The sequence below is a fragment of the Rhinatrema bivittatum genome, chromosome 9 (assembly GCF_901001135.1).
Source record: "Rhinatrema bivittatum chromosome 9, aRhiBiv1.1, whole genome shotgun sequence".
Taxonomy (NCBI): Eukaryota; Metazoa; Chordata; class Amphibia; order Gymnophiona; family Rhinatrematidae; genus Rhinatrema; species Rhinatrema bivittatum.
The window spans coordinates 199,464,015-199,479,894 of NC_042623.1; positions in this window are offsets into that span (position 1 = coordinate 199,464,015).

The window sequence follows — 15,880 nt, forward strand, 5'->3', positions numbered from 1 at the left end:
TAGCCCTGGGAGACTTGTCCTCAGTGTGAGAGGACAATCCATCTCCTGGAGACCAGGTCCTTGCTACATGACCACTTCCTGCTACCTACTGGGAGACCTTTTTGAGCCAAAGCAGCACTGGGGCTGCCAGACTGGATTTGGGACTTGGCGATTATGTCCCTGAAGGTCTCATCAATGTATCTCTCTGTCTGCCTCAGCTCCTCCAAGTCTGCTAACTCTAGCCTCCAGAGATCGGACTCGTTTCCTGAGAGCCAAGAGCTCTTTGCACAGAGTGCACACATACAATCTGTCACTGGTGGGTAAAAAATCATACATGTGACACTCAATGCAAAAGACTGGAAAGCCCCCCTCTTGCTGCTGGACTGCTGCCTTCATTTTAATTTTATTGAGTTCCTAGTTAAGTTTAGGATACTAAGGGAGTTGGAATTAGAGTACTTTAAATTTACAGATGAATTTACTAATTAATCAGCTAGTGTCCTACAAGGGGATGATTAAACTTTCAATAAGGGCTGGTACATTGGTATGATTTAGATAAGAGCCTAATTGATTTCACTGGTCTACATTTGAAAAAAGGTTTTCTGCTGACCTAATTATTTTTGCTGATTTTACCCAAATGAAAGGTACTGATTCCAAATATGAAGTAAAAAAATATGCAATATGTCAAATTTTTTCACAAATGAGAAATGTTTGATTAAAGATTATAAAGCCGAATATCAAGTGTAATAAGTTCTGAAGAAGCGATAGCACGTACTATTTGTTTCGTGCAAAAAATGAGTCTATCATTTAACCAAGAGAGCAACAGTTATGTAAATTTTAATTGTTAGGGAGAAATTTTCTCTTTTTGGATGCTCTGGAATAGTTATGATCAGGGTTGACATGCTGTAAACACCAGCAATAGTCTGCCATCATGTTTGTGTTCCATCTGCCTTGATATCTATGTTCCATGGTCTTGATGTCTTGGTGGAAGCGTTCTTCACTCATAGCTCCAAGATTTGAGGGGAAGTAGTTCAGGTGGCTATCAAGGAAATGCAATTTGACACATGTTTGTTCCCAGTCTTTGAAAAGCAATCAACAAATTTTGAACTAAAAGGTTATAATTTTTAGCCCTGAAGTTGCCAAGAAAGTCTGTAATCACATCGAAAAAGCAGACCAAGCATCCTTTTCTATGTTTTTCATGGTATTGAGGAATTCTCTGACTAGAAGCCTAATTTGTGGGCCATCAAATATGCCAGCTTTCAACTTCTCAGGTGAAAGAGCAGGAAATTTGGTACACAGGTACTTGAAGCACTCACCATCTTGATCCAAAGCCCTAACTTTATATGCAGTGGTGGGAGCAACACTTTGAGGATTAACAAGCAGTTCATTCTTAATATTCTTTTCACCGATCTTAAATTTCTCTCTAGCGGGCCATTCTTTCCTTGTATAATTTTCTGCCTTTGCTTGGTAACTGCTTTGTTGTCCTAGAAGCATCGATATAACCTTCAGATCGCCACATAAAATCCAGCAATGATCATTATATTTGATTTTTTGGAGAATGGTTCTCATGAATTCATAAGTTTCTTTCATATTTACCAAGTGAGCAATAGGAATGGAAGCTAATTTACTGCCATTGTGAAGCAACACACACTTGAGACTTCTCTTTGAACTGTCAATAAAAAGCTTCCATTCATCAGCTACATAACTATTACATCCCATTGACTCAATAAGTCCTTTGACGTCAATGCAGTATACAAGCTCCTCGTCCATATGGAAATATTTTAAAAGATCTTTCTCTCTGTTACAATACATAAATGTGGTTCCGGGAGCCAACAGGTTCTTTTCCTTTAGCCTTGAACCCAGTAACTTTGCTGACGACTTCAACAGATCAAGATCTCGTACCAGGTCATTCAACTCAGCTTGAGTGAATGGCTGGCACATTCTGTCATCAACTTCTGAGGCCACGAAATCTTCATAGTCGGAGTCTTTGGAAAAATTGGAATGACAGAATTCGTCATTGAAGATAGGTACAGGGACTTCGTCGCAGTGAGCAACCAGTCTTATAGCTGAGGGCAGATTTAGCTACTGGATGGAAGATTTTGTCTTTGTGTTCATGCCTGTAATAATTACCATGCAGAAGTAGCAGTCATCAACATGGTTTTGAGGCTCTTGCCACACCATTAGAACTCCGCTCTCCTATGGTGATATCTCATCATCCCTCCCTCACTCGAGTTTTCCTGAGGTGTGATATCTGTGGATCCCTCCCTCAGTAGAGTGCTTCAGTCAGGTAGCTGGTTTCCAGCGAGGACTTAGCTGTAAAGAGACAAACAGCTGAGCATGGCGGTGAGAGCCTTTGCCTTCTCCCCCTGCAGCTGGAGACTGACTGTCTTCAGCTGGGACAGGCTGAGCTCAGGTAAAGAGTAAATATATATAAAGAGGAAAAAGAAGGGGAGTTAATTTTAGGGATTCCATTCCCCTTCTGGTTGCTGAGCTTGACATGCCCATCCAATGTCCATTCCCATCTCCGGGGGAGCTTGGGGAGTCCCAGCAGCTTGGCAGGTTGAGCAGCCTTTTTGGCTAAGTCCTGTTCTCAGGCCTCACTTAGATGTCACATAGTAGGTCGCGGCAGTGTTTGCAAGCTTTTCTACACACATCTGCCATGATCAGTGTCTGACATCGGTTCGTGCTTGTGTGCCCAGGTGGGTGCCTACCTGGACCGAGTATTGGGCACCTACATTTTGGGCATCAGTAGTGTACGATTATTGACCAAGAAAACAAAGAGGTAGGCAATCTATGATACCTTCAGGTGAACACAAAAGGAATAGATGCCTTGGTCTTTTTCAACGCTTTATTGGTGCAGAGATGTTTCAAATAAAATTGCCCGACTCAGGCCGAATTTCGCAGCTTTGCAGCCGCTGCCTCAGGGGCTCCACTATTCAAATCACTGATGTTGTTTGATCCAATCAATTACAATAGTATGCCAGCAGTCAAAGAACAACTTATACTCGATGGTTCAAAACGAAAGCTGGCATAACAGAACGCAGTCGGGCAATTTTATTTGAAATGTCTCTGCACCAATAAAGCGTTGAAAAAGACCAAGGCATCTATTCCTTCAGTGTACGATTATTGGACAGAGCTACTGTCCAGGCTCACTTGTGCAGGTGCACAATTTTCGGATGCTTTTGGGAGTGTGCTGCTAGCAGGTGTTTATCTATGGCATTGGTAGCAAAGAAGCCGGAGTGCTTTACCCTTTGTGCTGCTTGCCATATTTGGGCATCACAGCCTGGCGTTCCCTCTAACTTGTGTCAGTGCTGCTTGGAGGCTCAGGGAGAGTTGTCTCCGACTGATTTTGCTGAGCCCGGCCCTTTCCCAGCATGATGCGGGAATGGGACTGGAGGGGGTTTCACTTGGGTTGGGGGCTCCCCTAACTGGTTTGTCAGCAGGGGAAGGCAACTCAGTGGGTGCAGGACAGATACACCCTGGTTCTGCTATGGAACTTTCTACCTTTTCTTGGGTGGAAATTTTTCAAGAGCTGCAGGCCTTCAGGTGCTCTCAGCAGCCCTGGCCAAACCTAAAAGTTCAGAATTTCAGGCTGCGGATCCCTGCAAGCCTGGTGCTGCAAGTAAGCATCAGAGTACATCTAGACCTGCTGTGGGTCACCCTTATAGGAACCCAGATAGCATCGATGATGAAGATGATCCTTACTCACTGGAGGATGGGGAAATTCCTTTGGGATTGGAGCCATATAGAACAATGTTGCATTTCTTTCAGAGATGAGTTACTGGCTCTGATTTCCCAGATATTGAAGATTCTGGGGGTGCCGGGTGTTGATTCAATGTATGAGGCAAAGAAAAATCCCATTTTAATTTCTTTGCATAAAGCATCATGTTTCTTCCTCATTATGGATGCTATTCAAGAAATGATTGATCTTGAATGGGGCACCCTGGAAGCATTGTACCCCCTGGATGCGGCAGCAAGAGAGTAGTTGCGCTTTACGAAAGTGGATGCGCTGGTGTGTGCCATCACCAAGTGGATGACTATCTCTGTAAAAGGGAGAGTGGCATTGAAGGGCGTGCAGGATAGGAGAATTGAGGCAATGAAGCAAAGGCAAGGAATTTGCAGATAGCCTCTTGCTTGTTTCTCTCTAAGAAAATTGATGAATCTGGTTTGAATTCCAGAGCAGTGATGGAACTGGCAGCTGCCTTTTTTGCAGAGGCAGGCTGCGACCTGGTCCACACTTCAGCTAGAGGGGTGACTTTGGTGATAGCAGCCAGGCGTCAACTATGGCTGAGGAATTGGTTGGCCAATACAATTTCAAAGTCTAATCTTACGAAATTGCCCTTTAAGGGATCACTCTTGTTGGAGGTAAGTTGGAAAAAATGTCCAATAAGTGGGGTGAGTCCCAGGTTCCTTGGTTACCAGAGGATAAAAAGCAGGTGCAGCGCTCGTTCAGTGCGAGAGATCATGCTAGGGGTTTCAAAAGCTTTTGACTTTACAGAGGAGTGGTTTCTCAGAGGGCTCAATCTTTGGGTAGGTCTCAGTCATTTCATCCCAGGCAACTCAGATGGAGTAGCAGATAACGATGATCCTTGTGATACCTCCAATTGAAAAGTGTACCAACCAGAAGTTTGACAAACCTATTTGAGCCAAGCGTGAAATCAAGATATTGTGATCAAGAATATCAAAAGTTGCTGATACACTGAGAAGTAACAGAATAGAATCAGTGCCAGAATCAAAGCCCCAGTGATCCAAGCTGGATCTCATCAAGATCTCAGAATTGTATTTTGGTCTAAAACCAAACCGAAATGGTCAAGATCATTTTGGGTCCAGAAAATCCTGTAATTGTTTCAGGACTGCTAATTTAATAACTTTTGCCAAAAATGAATTAAAAAATAATTGTCCTATAATTGGTTAAGTCCAGCGGATCAAGTTGCTGCTTCCTTTAAAACTGATGAAAGAAACCTTTAGCTAGAGAGATATTAGCCAATTTAGTAAGAAGGTCAACAATTAGAATTTTGAGAAGCATGGCACTACATGGATTGAGTGGACAATTAGCAGTATTCCTTGATTTTATAATCTTTCTGGTTTCCTCTAAGGAAATAATTTCAAAAGTGTTCCCACAATATTTCCTGATCTACTTTTTAAACTTTCAGCTGACAATTACTAGAAGTAAATTACATACTCAAATTAAAAATCTTTAGTAAAAGCATCTGGATGTAAAGTGTCTGACACCTGTGTTTGAGTAGTAACTATTTGAAAAACAATTTGAGAGTCTTGACACTGTCTGAAATAATTCACAAGAATTATTCCCCACAGCTTTGATTCTCATAAAAACTAAGCAGTTTTTGTTTGAATCACCTCATTCCTATAATTGCTCAGGGCTTGGTTAAAAGCTAATAGGTGTGCTTCTATATGAGATTTATGCTGTCACTCAAACTAGTGGATGTATTTTTTCAAAATCATTAATTCATTGGAATCCCAATGGGCACTATTACCAATTTCATGGGAGCAATTTTCTCAAGAGAAATTAATGACTCATGCCATGTTGTCACTGTCTTAGTAATATCCTGCGAATCAATCTCAGCAAGCTGTGGTAGCCAATGAGTCCACAACCTATCCATAGTAATATAGTAATGACAGCAGAAAAAGACCAAAATGGTCCATCTAATCTGCCCAGCAAGCTTCCCAAGGCAGTCATTGCTGCACCGTGCAGGTTACCCCCATGTTTCTTTTAAAGGTAGTAACTGCCGCTTTGTGATGGTTAAGCTTTTTTTATTCTCATTCTCTAGCCTTTTAGGGATCCACAGTGTTTATCCCATGCCCCTTTGAAATCCACAGTTTTAGTCTTCACCACTTCCTCCAGAAGGGCATTCCAGGCATCCAACACTCTCTCAGTGAAGAAATATTTCCTGACATTGGTTCTAAGTCTTCCTCCCTGGAGTTTCAAATCATGACCCCTAGTTCTACTAAATTGTTTCTAATGGAAAAGGTTTGTTGACGACCATGGATCATTAAACCTTTCAAGTACCTAAAGGTCTATATCATATCACCCCTATTCCTCCTCTCCTCCAGGGTATATTCAGGTTCTTCAATCTCTCCTCATAAGTCATTCGATGGAGACCACCCACCATTTTGGTTGCCCTTCTCTGGACCGCCTCCATCCTGTCTCTGTCTCCTTTGAGATACAGTCTCCAGAACTGAATACAGTACTCCAGGTGAGGCCTCACCAAGGACCTGTAAAAGGGGATTATCACTTCCCTTTTCTTACTAGATATTCCTGTCTCTATGCACCCTAGCATTCTTCTGGCTTTGGCTATCGCCGTGTCACACTGCTTCGTCAACTTTAGGTCGTTAGACACTATCACCCCAAGGTCTCTCTTCTGCTCCGTGCACATCAGCCCTTCATCCTCAAGTGCATATTGTTCTTTCAGATTACCACACCCCATATGCATGACTCTGCATTTTTTGGCATTGAATCCCAGCTGCCATATCTTCAACCACTCTTCCAGCTTCTTTAAATCCTGTTTCATTCTCTGTACTCCTATCCCTTCTGCAATGTCACTCACGAAGATGTTGAACAGAGCCGGTCCCAACACCAATCTCTGAGGCACGCAGGGCACCACTGTGGCACCGATCCCTATGAGCAGATTCTAGAGAAGATCCATTCCTTATTGCTCACTCCCAGGGTGAGCAATATAACCAAGTATACTTTGGAAAGCGGAGGCTTTCCAAAGTATACTTGGTTATTGTGTTTGGACTTTTCCAGTAGAGACAGTACATATAAATATCTCTTGCATATGCATTGTGGATATCCTGAAAAACCCAGGCCTGTTTGTGGCTCTTGAGGACAGAGTTAGCCATCCCTGGCATAGAGTTTAATACTCTTGTTTTAAATCATGGAGTGTCCCTAGTTTTAGTACTTTTTGACATGATAAAAAGCCATCCACAAGTTACCTGTTCCATGCCTCATGATTTTACAAACCTCTATCATATCCCCTCTCATTTGTCTCATCTCCATGCTGAACAGCCCTAGCCTGCAATACCTACAAGTACCTGAATGTAATCCACTTTTAAGTACTGAAAAAAGTGTGAAAAGCGGAACATAAATAAATAAAAGCGGAACATAAATAAATAAAATGATGTTGTCCTCTGCATTATTTCTAGTTTTGCTATATTTCTTTTTGGAAGGGATGAGGCAACCAGAACTGCAGACAATATTCAAGGTGTAGTCACACCATAGATTGATACAAAATATGCACTTATTTTACATTTAAATTAAAATAAAATCCTAAAATTAAGATGATTAAATCCATAGAAGAGCTACATGATTTGTTGTGTGTGTACGCACAAACTCCCACCCTCCAGTTAACGATTTCTCTTTAATGAAACCGGAATATTCCCTAGATAGCCTAAGATTTCAACACCAAATTGCAGAATACAGGCATGCCAAACTGCATACACTTAACATCTCACATACTGTCCTGATCCAAATTGTGGAGATTTCCCTGGCACTAAATTGTGGAGGTAGGTGGTCTCTAGGGGGGGGGGGCGGGGGGCATGGGGAGGAGAATATCTGATTTTTACAATTTTCACTGCTAGTGATTTGGGGTGGGATGCGACAGGGCAAAGTCGGCAGCTTTCTCATAACTGTGTGTGTCCTATTTATAACTTGTAAACAGATAAACCTACCTCTTTCTAAGCTCTGTGTGGCGGTAAGCTCTGGGGGAAGGGGGGGCGGTCATCAGACATCCACTTTTTAAAATTGGTGGGTGATTGAAGAGTGCACACAGGAGGTGGGCAAAGTTGACATCTTTTGAAAAGAAATGCATGGGGGATTGAATCAAGGCTATCTAGAATGTCATGCCTCTTTTATTTTTATTACACCTTTTTATTGGCAAAAACATGAATTACAACCCATCAAAATTTAAATAAAACTGTTGAGATGATTTAGCAAACATTAATATACATCTTTGACTCATATCCTAGCATTTACCTTTTAATCCCCACATTCACACCAAGCCGCTCTTATTCACACACACATTTCACCATAAATGGTATTTTGCTTTTGTTTAATTTGTATCATCTGTTCTTCCACTCTGTCTATTGTAAATCAGACATATTTTTCTTTTCATCTAGTAAAGAGTTTAAAAAAAAAAAAACAAAAAAAAAAAAAAACTTTCCACATATCCATACATTTTTTCATGGCATCTTGTCCTTCTGAAACTGTTGTCTTATACCTTTACTTTGCTTCCAACAAGAATACTACAGATTATAAAGTAACATAGTAAATGATGGCAGAAAAAGACTAAGTTGCCTAGCTGAAATTCTTCCACATCGGGTAGAAAAGCATTTGGGTAGATTCATCTGGGGGATAGCTCAGTTGCTTACCTGCAACAGGTGTTCTCCTAGGACAGCAAGATATTAGTCCTCACATGTGGATGACATCATCCGATGGAGCCTGGCATGGAAAACGTCTGTCAAAGTTTTCTAGAAACTTTGACTGGCAGACTGAGCATGCTCAGGCTGCCACTATCCACTCATCCACGCAAGGTCCCCCTTCAGTCTCGTAACATAGCAAAATATAAAACAACAAACCGAAGGTGAACCCAACATCGTGAGGAGGAGGGCGGGATTCCTGAGGACTAACATCCTGCTGTCCTAGGAAAACACCTGTAACAGGTAAGCAACTGCGCTTTCTCCTAGGACAAGCAGGATGGTAGTCCTCACATGTAGGTGATTACAAAGCTCCACACTGCCCCATTTAACCAAGGGGACCCACAGAGGCCGAACAAAGTGCCAACGGGCACAACACAACTGCGGCACTGTGGGCAAACAAGGAGGGGTGGTTTAGTCCCACAAGGAGCACGAAAGGAGAGTTGGGTTCAGGACTGAAACAGGTTGCCCAGTCTGTTGGGGGTCGAAAGACATGAAGAGCTGGGAGGATTGTCTATGGGCCGCTGTGCGATCCAAATAGAAGGCAAGCACCCACTTGTAGTCCAAGGTGTGGAGAGCACATTCCCCTGAGTGGGAATGAGGCCTTGGAAAGAAGATGAGGAGAATGATGGACTGATTGATGTGGAAAGCAGTCACCAACTTAGGTAGAAATTTGGGATGCGTACGCAGCACTACTCGATCATGGAACAACTTCGTGTAGGGAGCGTACATAACCAGGGCCTGGATCTCACTGATCCTGCGAGCAGAAGTAATTGCTACCAGGAATATGACCTTCCAGGTGACGAACTTCAGGTCACAGGACTTAAGAGGCTTTAACGGAGACCGCATTAGCCTTGCCAGGACAACTTTGAGATCCCACAGGGAAGCTGGAGGTCGAAGTGGGGGGCTTAGTTGGACAAGACCACGCATGAAGTGTCCGACAAGAGGCTGGACCGAAATGGGCGCACCAGCGACACCCTGGTGGTAGGCGCTGAGGTGCACGCGGACTGAGCTGGTCTGGAAGCCAGTCTCAGACAGATGCCAGAGGTAATCCAGCATATGGGGTAGCGGACTGGAGAAAGGGTGCACCAGATGGAGAAACGTTTCCACTTCGAGCTGTAAGACTTCCTGGTGGAAGGCTGCAGAGACTCAATCAAGACTCAGGACACACTGTCCGAGAGCTGGAAAGGCTGAAGGTTCATGCTCTCAACATCCACGCAGTGAGGGCCAGGGCCCGGAAATTTGGGTGGTGCAGGGTGCCCTGGTTCTGCAATATTAGGTCAGGCACTGTCCCCAGCAGGATAGGCGCACGCACTGACAGGTCCTGGAGGAGAGGGAACCACACCTGCCTTGGCCAGGAGGGTGCCACTAGGATCATGATCCCGTCTGCTTGGAGCTTCAGCAGACCTCGAGAGGAGCGGGATAGGGGGGTACGTGTACAGCAGACTCCACTCCCAGTGAAGGGAGAAGGCATCGCAGGCCGGATGGCCCTTCCCCAGTATCAGGGAGCAGAATCTGCTCATCTTGTGATTAAGAGGGGAAGCGAATAAGTCCATGTCCGGCTTACCCCAGTGGTGGAATAAGCTGGCCGCCACCGCAGGGTTCAAGGACCACTCGTGTGGCTGGAAGGACCGACTGAGGCGGTCCGCCAGTGTATTGAAGTGACCTGGCAAGTAGGTGGCCCATAGAGATATCCCTCTGGAGAGGACCCACTCCCAGACTTGTACCGCCTCCTGGCAGAGGAGGGACGAGCCCGTTCCGCCCTGCTTGTTGATGTACCAAATCGCTACCTGGTTGTCCGTCCTGATCAGGATGTTCTTGGACAACAACTGGTCTTGGAAGGCCCACAGGGCATACCAGATCGCCTGAAGCTCCAGGAAGTTTATCTGGCATCAAGCTTCGGCCGCAGTCCAGAAGCCCTGAGTATGTAGGCCGTCTGTGTGGGCTCCCCACCTCTGATGCAAGGCATCGTTGGTGAGGGTCACCTGGGGCGGCACAGGTTGAAAGGAGAGCCCGCTGTCCAAATTGGGGAGGGCTTCCTACCAGGCCAGGGAGAGTTGGAGGGGATCTGTGACTGGGGTCTCCAGATCATGGGATGCTTGCCGCCAGTGGGACCGTAAGTCCTACTGAGGGTGCCTCATGTGAAGGCAGGCAAAGGAGGTCATGTTGCCCAGCAGCTGGAGCAGAAGGCGGGCCGGCATCCTCCTGCTGTTGCGAACGAGGATGGCCAGCAAGGCGTCCTTGGGCAGGAAAGCTTTCGCCTGCAGTTTCCAACCTAGCGCCTATGAAGTCTAGCTGTGGAGACAGACAGAGGTGTGACTTGGGGAAGTTGATGACAAATCCCACTGGCTGCAGGGTTTGAACTGTCAGGGCCAGTGCTTGCAAGGCCCTGGAACGGGAGTTGCTCCTGATTAGCTAATCGTCCAGGTATGGAAAGACATGGACTGAGCGGCACCTGAGGTAGGCAGCCGCCACCACCGCCAATAATTTGGTAAAGACGCGTGGGGCTTATGCCAGCCCAAAGGGCAGCACTTTGTAATGAAAATGTGCCTTTCTTTCTTTCTTTCTTTATTTATTTCTTTTGTATACCGACATTCGATCGAGATATCACATCGGTTTCCAGATAACAGGTTGAATAGGGCGAGAACTGCCCTATTTTACATTGTAACAAGATAACAATTAATTAAACATTTAATATAAGAAACTTTCCCACCAGAAAGCAGAAGTACTTTCTGTGGTTGGGGATAATCGCAATGTGCGCATAAGCCTCCTTTAGGTCGAGAGAGCAAAGCCAGTCTCCTCTTTGGAGGAGCGGGATCAGCATGCCCAGGGAAACCATTTTGAATTTTTCTCTTACGAGAAACTTGTTTAGTGCCCTGAGGTTGAGAATGGAGTGCAAGCCACCATTCCATTTCGGAATGAGAAAGTACCTCGAGTAGAAGCCGTGGCCCTGCTGTTCATGAGGAACCGGTTCTACTGCGCCCGCTGTGAGGAGGGCGGAGAGTTCCGATTGAAGAACAACCTGATGGGCGGATGAACCCCACGATGGACATGGGTGAGCGGTCCCTGGGAGTCTGCTGAAATTCAGACAGTAGCCCTGGCAGATTATTTTTAAACTCCGTAAAAAAAAAATTGACAAAAAGAATATTAGTTTTTGTTATTCCTTCTAATTCTTTAATAATACTCATCCAAACACGTCTAATTTTATCACATTCCGGAAAAGAACAAATGAAGGAGCCTTTTCCTGTTTTGCATTTGGGACAGGTATCAGCTTTTACTATTCACATGTGGTATCCCATAAATTAATCAATGTATAATTTTAAATTAATTTAGCACCCATGGTTTTCTGTGCTTGATGAAAAACTTCTCAGTTTCAGAAAGAGCAATCAGGGCTGGTGCCTGGGGATTAGGCGCCCTAGGCACTGTCTGCCTTGCGCCGCGCCGCCCCCCCCCCCTCCCCCGGTCACAGCCCCAACTCCTACCTCTTGCGAGTGGCGGTGGCCCCACATGGCTCATGAGCAGCAGCAGCAAAGAGGAGTGGAGATTTGAATCCCCTTTGTCCCTTGGGCCCCCTAATGGTCGGTGCCCTAGGCCCAGGCTTAGCTTGCCTAGTGCTTCTGCCGGCCCTGAGAGCAATATACTCTCTCTGGCACTCCTCCCAGTGTTTCCTAATCAACTCAAGAACCTCTTTGCCACCCAATCTATCTATGATGAAATATTAATGAGAACAATACTGAGACTTTGTAATTCACATTCTCTTTCTTTTTACTGTTTTCTGATTTAACAATCTGATCCATTATACACGTTGGTTGTTTTATACAAAAATCTTAAAAGGTTGTATGCTCACTGCTCCAATAAAGATATAGTATTGAAATCTTTTCTCCAAGTGTATTGGAGAAATTACTTACCTGATAATTTTGTTTTCCTCGGGTGGACAGATGAACTCAGTAGCAGTGGGTTATGCTCCCCTGCCAGCAGATGGAGATGGAGCAAGATGTCACAGTATATATACTCCTGCAGTGACCCCAGCCTGCCAGTATTCTTGTCAAAAGCAACTGTGGACAGACTAGCAAAAAACTTGATGAAAAACAGGCAACCATAACTATTCTCAACCAACAAGAAACACTGAACTCAAGTAAGAATGTAGGAACCCCGATCTAGGGACTGGATGAACACTTACCAGTAATCCCTTGGGACCCGGCATTTGGCAGCCAAGAGCATTTGCCAAGGGCATTTGGCAGCCAAGGGCATTTGCCAAGGGCATTTGGCAGCCAAGGGCATTTGGCAGCCAAGGGCAGGAAGCTTCCATCTGTCTAAGGAAAACAAAATTATCAGGTAAGTAACTTCTTCATTTCCTAGCCTGTAGACAAATGGACTAAGGACCAGCGGGATGTACCAGAGCTACTTCCGAACAGGGTGGGAGGCTGCCCGCAGTCCAAAGGCTGCGTCCTCCCGGACCTGCACATCCAGACAATAAAACCTGGAAAAGGTATGTAAGGATGACCATGTCGCAGCTCAACAGATATCGACGGGAGACAACAATCTAACCTCTCTCCATGGCATTGCCTGAGCCCTAGTGGAATGAGCCCTAACCTGAGTAGGCAATGGCTTTTCAGCATTCACATATATGACCGCGACCACCTCCTTAATCCAGTGAGCTATAGTAGCCTGCGAAGCTAGGTTACCCCGTTTCCTTCCACCATGGAGGATAAACAGGCGATCTGTCTTCTGGAAAGGTTCAGAAACTTCCAGATACCATACAACAAAAGTCTCTTGACAACCAAGGGACGCAGGAGGTGATACTCCTCTGCATCCCTGACCTTATCCAGGGATAGCAAGGAAATAGACTGATTCAAATGAAAGTCAGAGACCATCTTAGGCAAGAAGGATGGAAATGTATCCAGCTGTAATGCCCCTGGAGTCACCTGAAGGAATAGCTCCCAGCAAGACAAGGTCTGCAGCTCGGAAATTCGACACGCAGAACATATAACCACCAGGAACACTGTCTTCAAGGTAAAGGTCAACTGCAAGGATTCAAGGTCAACTGCAAGGTCAAATGCAAGGTTCAAGATCAACTGCAAGGAAAGGCTATGCAGCAGTTGGAATGTAGGGCCCGTCAAGAAATCCAGTATCAAATTAAGACTCCACAATGGAACTGGTAACCTTAAGGGAGGCCGAAGATGCTTCACTCCCTTCAAAAAATGGGCCACATCAGGATGAGATAAGGAATCACCATTCACTGGGCCTCTGAAACAGGCAAGAGCCGCAATTTGTACCTTAAAGAATTAAGTGACAATCCTTTATTCAATCCATCCTGCAAAAAGTCCAGAATGAGCAGGATCTTAACTGAACGAGGAAGAACACCACACTCCTCACACCAGGCCTCAAACACTCTCCAAACCCATTCATAGGCTAAGGAAGTGGAGAAATTTTGGGTGCAGAGCAAGGTGGCAATCACCACAGAAGAATATCCACGCTTCAACAGGTGAGTTCTCTAAAGGGCCAAACAGTAAGCTAAAACCAAAGCGGATCCTTGTGAAGAACCGGTCCCTGCTGTAACAGATTCTTGTGTGGCGGAAGACGAAGGGGGCCTCCATCAGGAGTCTTCGCAGATCTGCATACCATAGTCGCCTGGGCCAAACCGGTGCCAGCAGGAGTACCAGCCCCCTGTAGCCTTCGATCTTTCGAACCATCCTGCCCAACAAGGGCCACAGAGGAAAGGCATAAAGCAACTTGTCTTCCGGCCAGGCCTGTATGACAGCATCTATGCCCAGGTACCACAAATCTCTCCTGTGATTGAAGAATTGAGGAACCTTCACACTGCGAGAAGTCGCCAGCAGGCCTAAGAACAGAAGGCCCCAGCAATCCACTGTCAGCTGAAATGCCTCGTCTGACAATACTCATTCTCCTGGATCGAGACTCTCCTTGCTGAGAAAGTCTACTCTTACGTTGTCTTTTCCTGCAATGTGAGAGGCCAAGCTCATCTGTAGATGTCCATCTGCCCATTCCATAAATTGATCCATTTCCTGTGACACTTGCTGACTCTTGGTTCCTCCCTGTTGATTGATGTAGGCCATCACTGCATTGTCCATCACTCGGACTACTTGACCCTGTAGTCTATGGCTGAACTGCCCCTGGCAGTGAGCTCCCCAAACCCTGGAGACTCGTATCTGTAGTGAGTGCCAACCAGGTTGGGGAGGACAAAGAAACTCCCTTTCTCAGATGAGCCTCCTGCAACCACCACTGAAGACGAGAGTAGATTTCCATCAGCAAGAGGAGCCAAACCCAATAGTCCTAAGACTGCGGGTTCCAACGAGACAGCAGTGAGCACTGAAGAGGATGCATATGAGCCCTTGCCCATGGCACCACTTCCAAGGATGCTGCCATCAAACCAAGCACCTGTAGATAGGACCACACCGTCGGGCGTATAGTGTTCACCAACTGATGCACCAGAGACATCAATTTCTTAACCCAAACCTCTGGCAGGAAAACGTTGCCCTGCCCCATGTCGACCCAAACACCCAGATCAACGATTTAGATGGCTGAAGATGCTCTTGGCTAGGATCACCACCCAAATGAGATCCTGCAACAAGGAGATTACTTTGTGGGACATCAGGCTGCTCTCTTCCTGAGACTTGGCTTGAATCAAACAGTCATCCAAGTATGGGTGCACCAGAACCCCTTCTCTTCTCAATGCCACTGCTACTACCACCATAAGCTTGGAAAATGTTCTGGGGGCGGTGGCTAGACCAAAAGGTAAAGACCGAAACCGATAATGGCAGCCCAACACTGCAAAACACAGAAAACATTGGTGTTCCAAACGGATGGGAATATGAAGGTAGGCCTCGGACAGATCCAGGGAGGTCAGAAATTCCCCTGCACAGTCACTATCACAGAGCGCAAGGTTTCCATGTGAAAATAAGTCACTCTCAAATGACAGTTGACACTTTTGAGATCCAGGTTGGGACAAAAGGAACCCTCTTTTTTGGGCATAACAAAATAAATGGAATATCCCCTATACTTAAGGATAGCCTCAATCGTCCTATTATGCACATCCTTCAAGGCTGCTCCTCCCTCCATGGGGAGGAGATGGCACAGTTGGATCCAGGTGGTACAGGCCTTCCAATGTCTGACCCCCTTTCAAATTTACCTCTGGGGCATCCCATTCAAAATCAGTCAATTCCTGAATGGCATCCATAACAGGGAAAAAACAAGATGGTTTATGCAAGGAAACCAAAATGGGATTTTCTTTGGCTCCGACATGGAATCCATAGCAGGAACACCCAGCATCTTCAAGGTCTTGGAAATCAGGGCTGGCAGTTCATCTCTATGAAAGAACTGTAACATAGTCTGAGGTTCCAGTCCCGGAGGAATTTCCCCAAGTTCCAGGGAATCAGGATCTGCCTTATCCTCAGTGCCATCTAGATTCATGTCAGGAATACTCGCAGAAAACCGGGGCATGCCTGGCGCT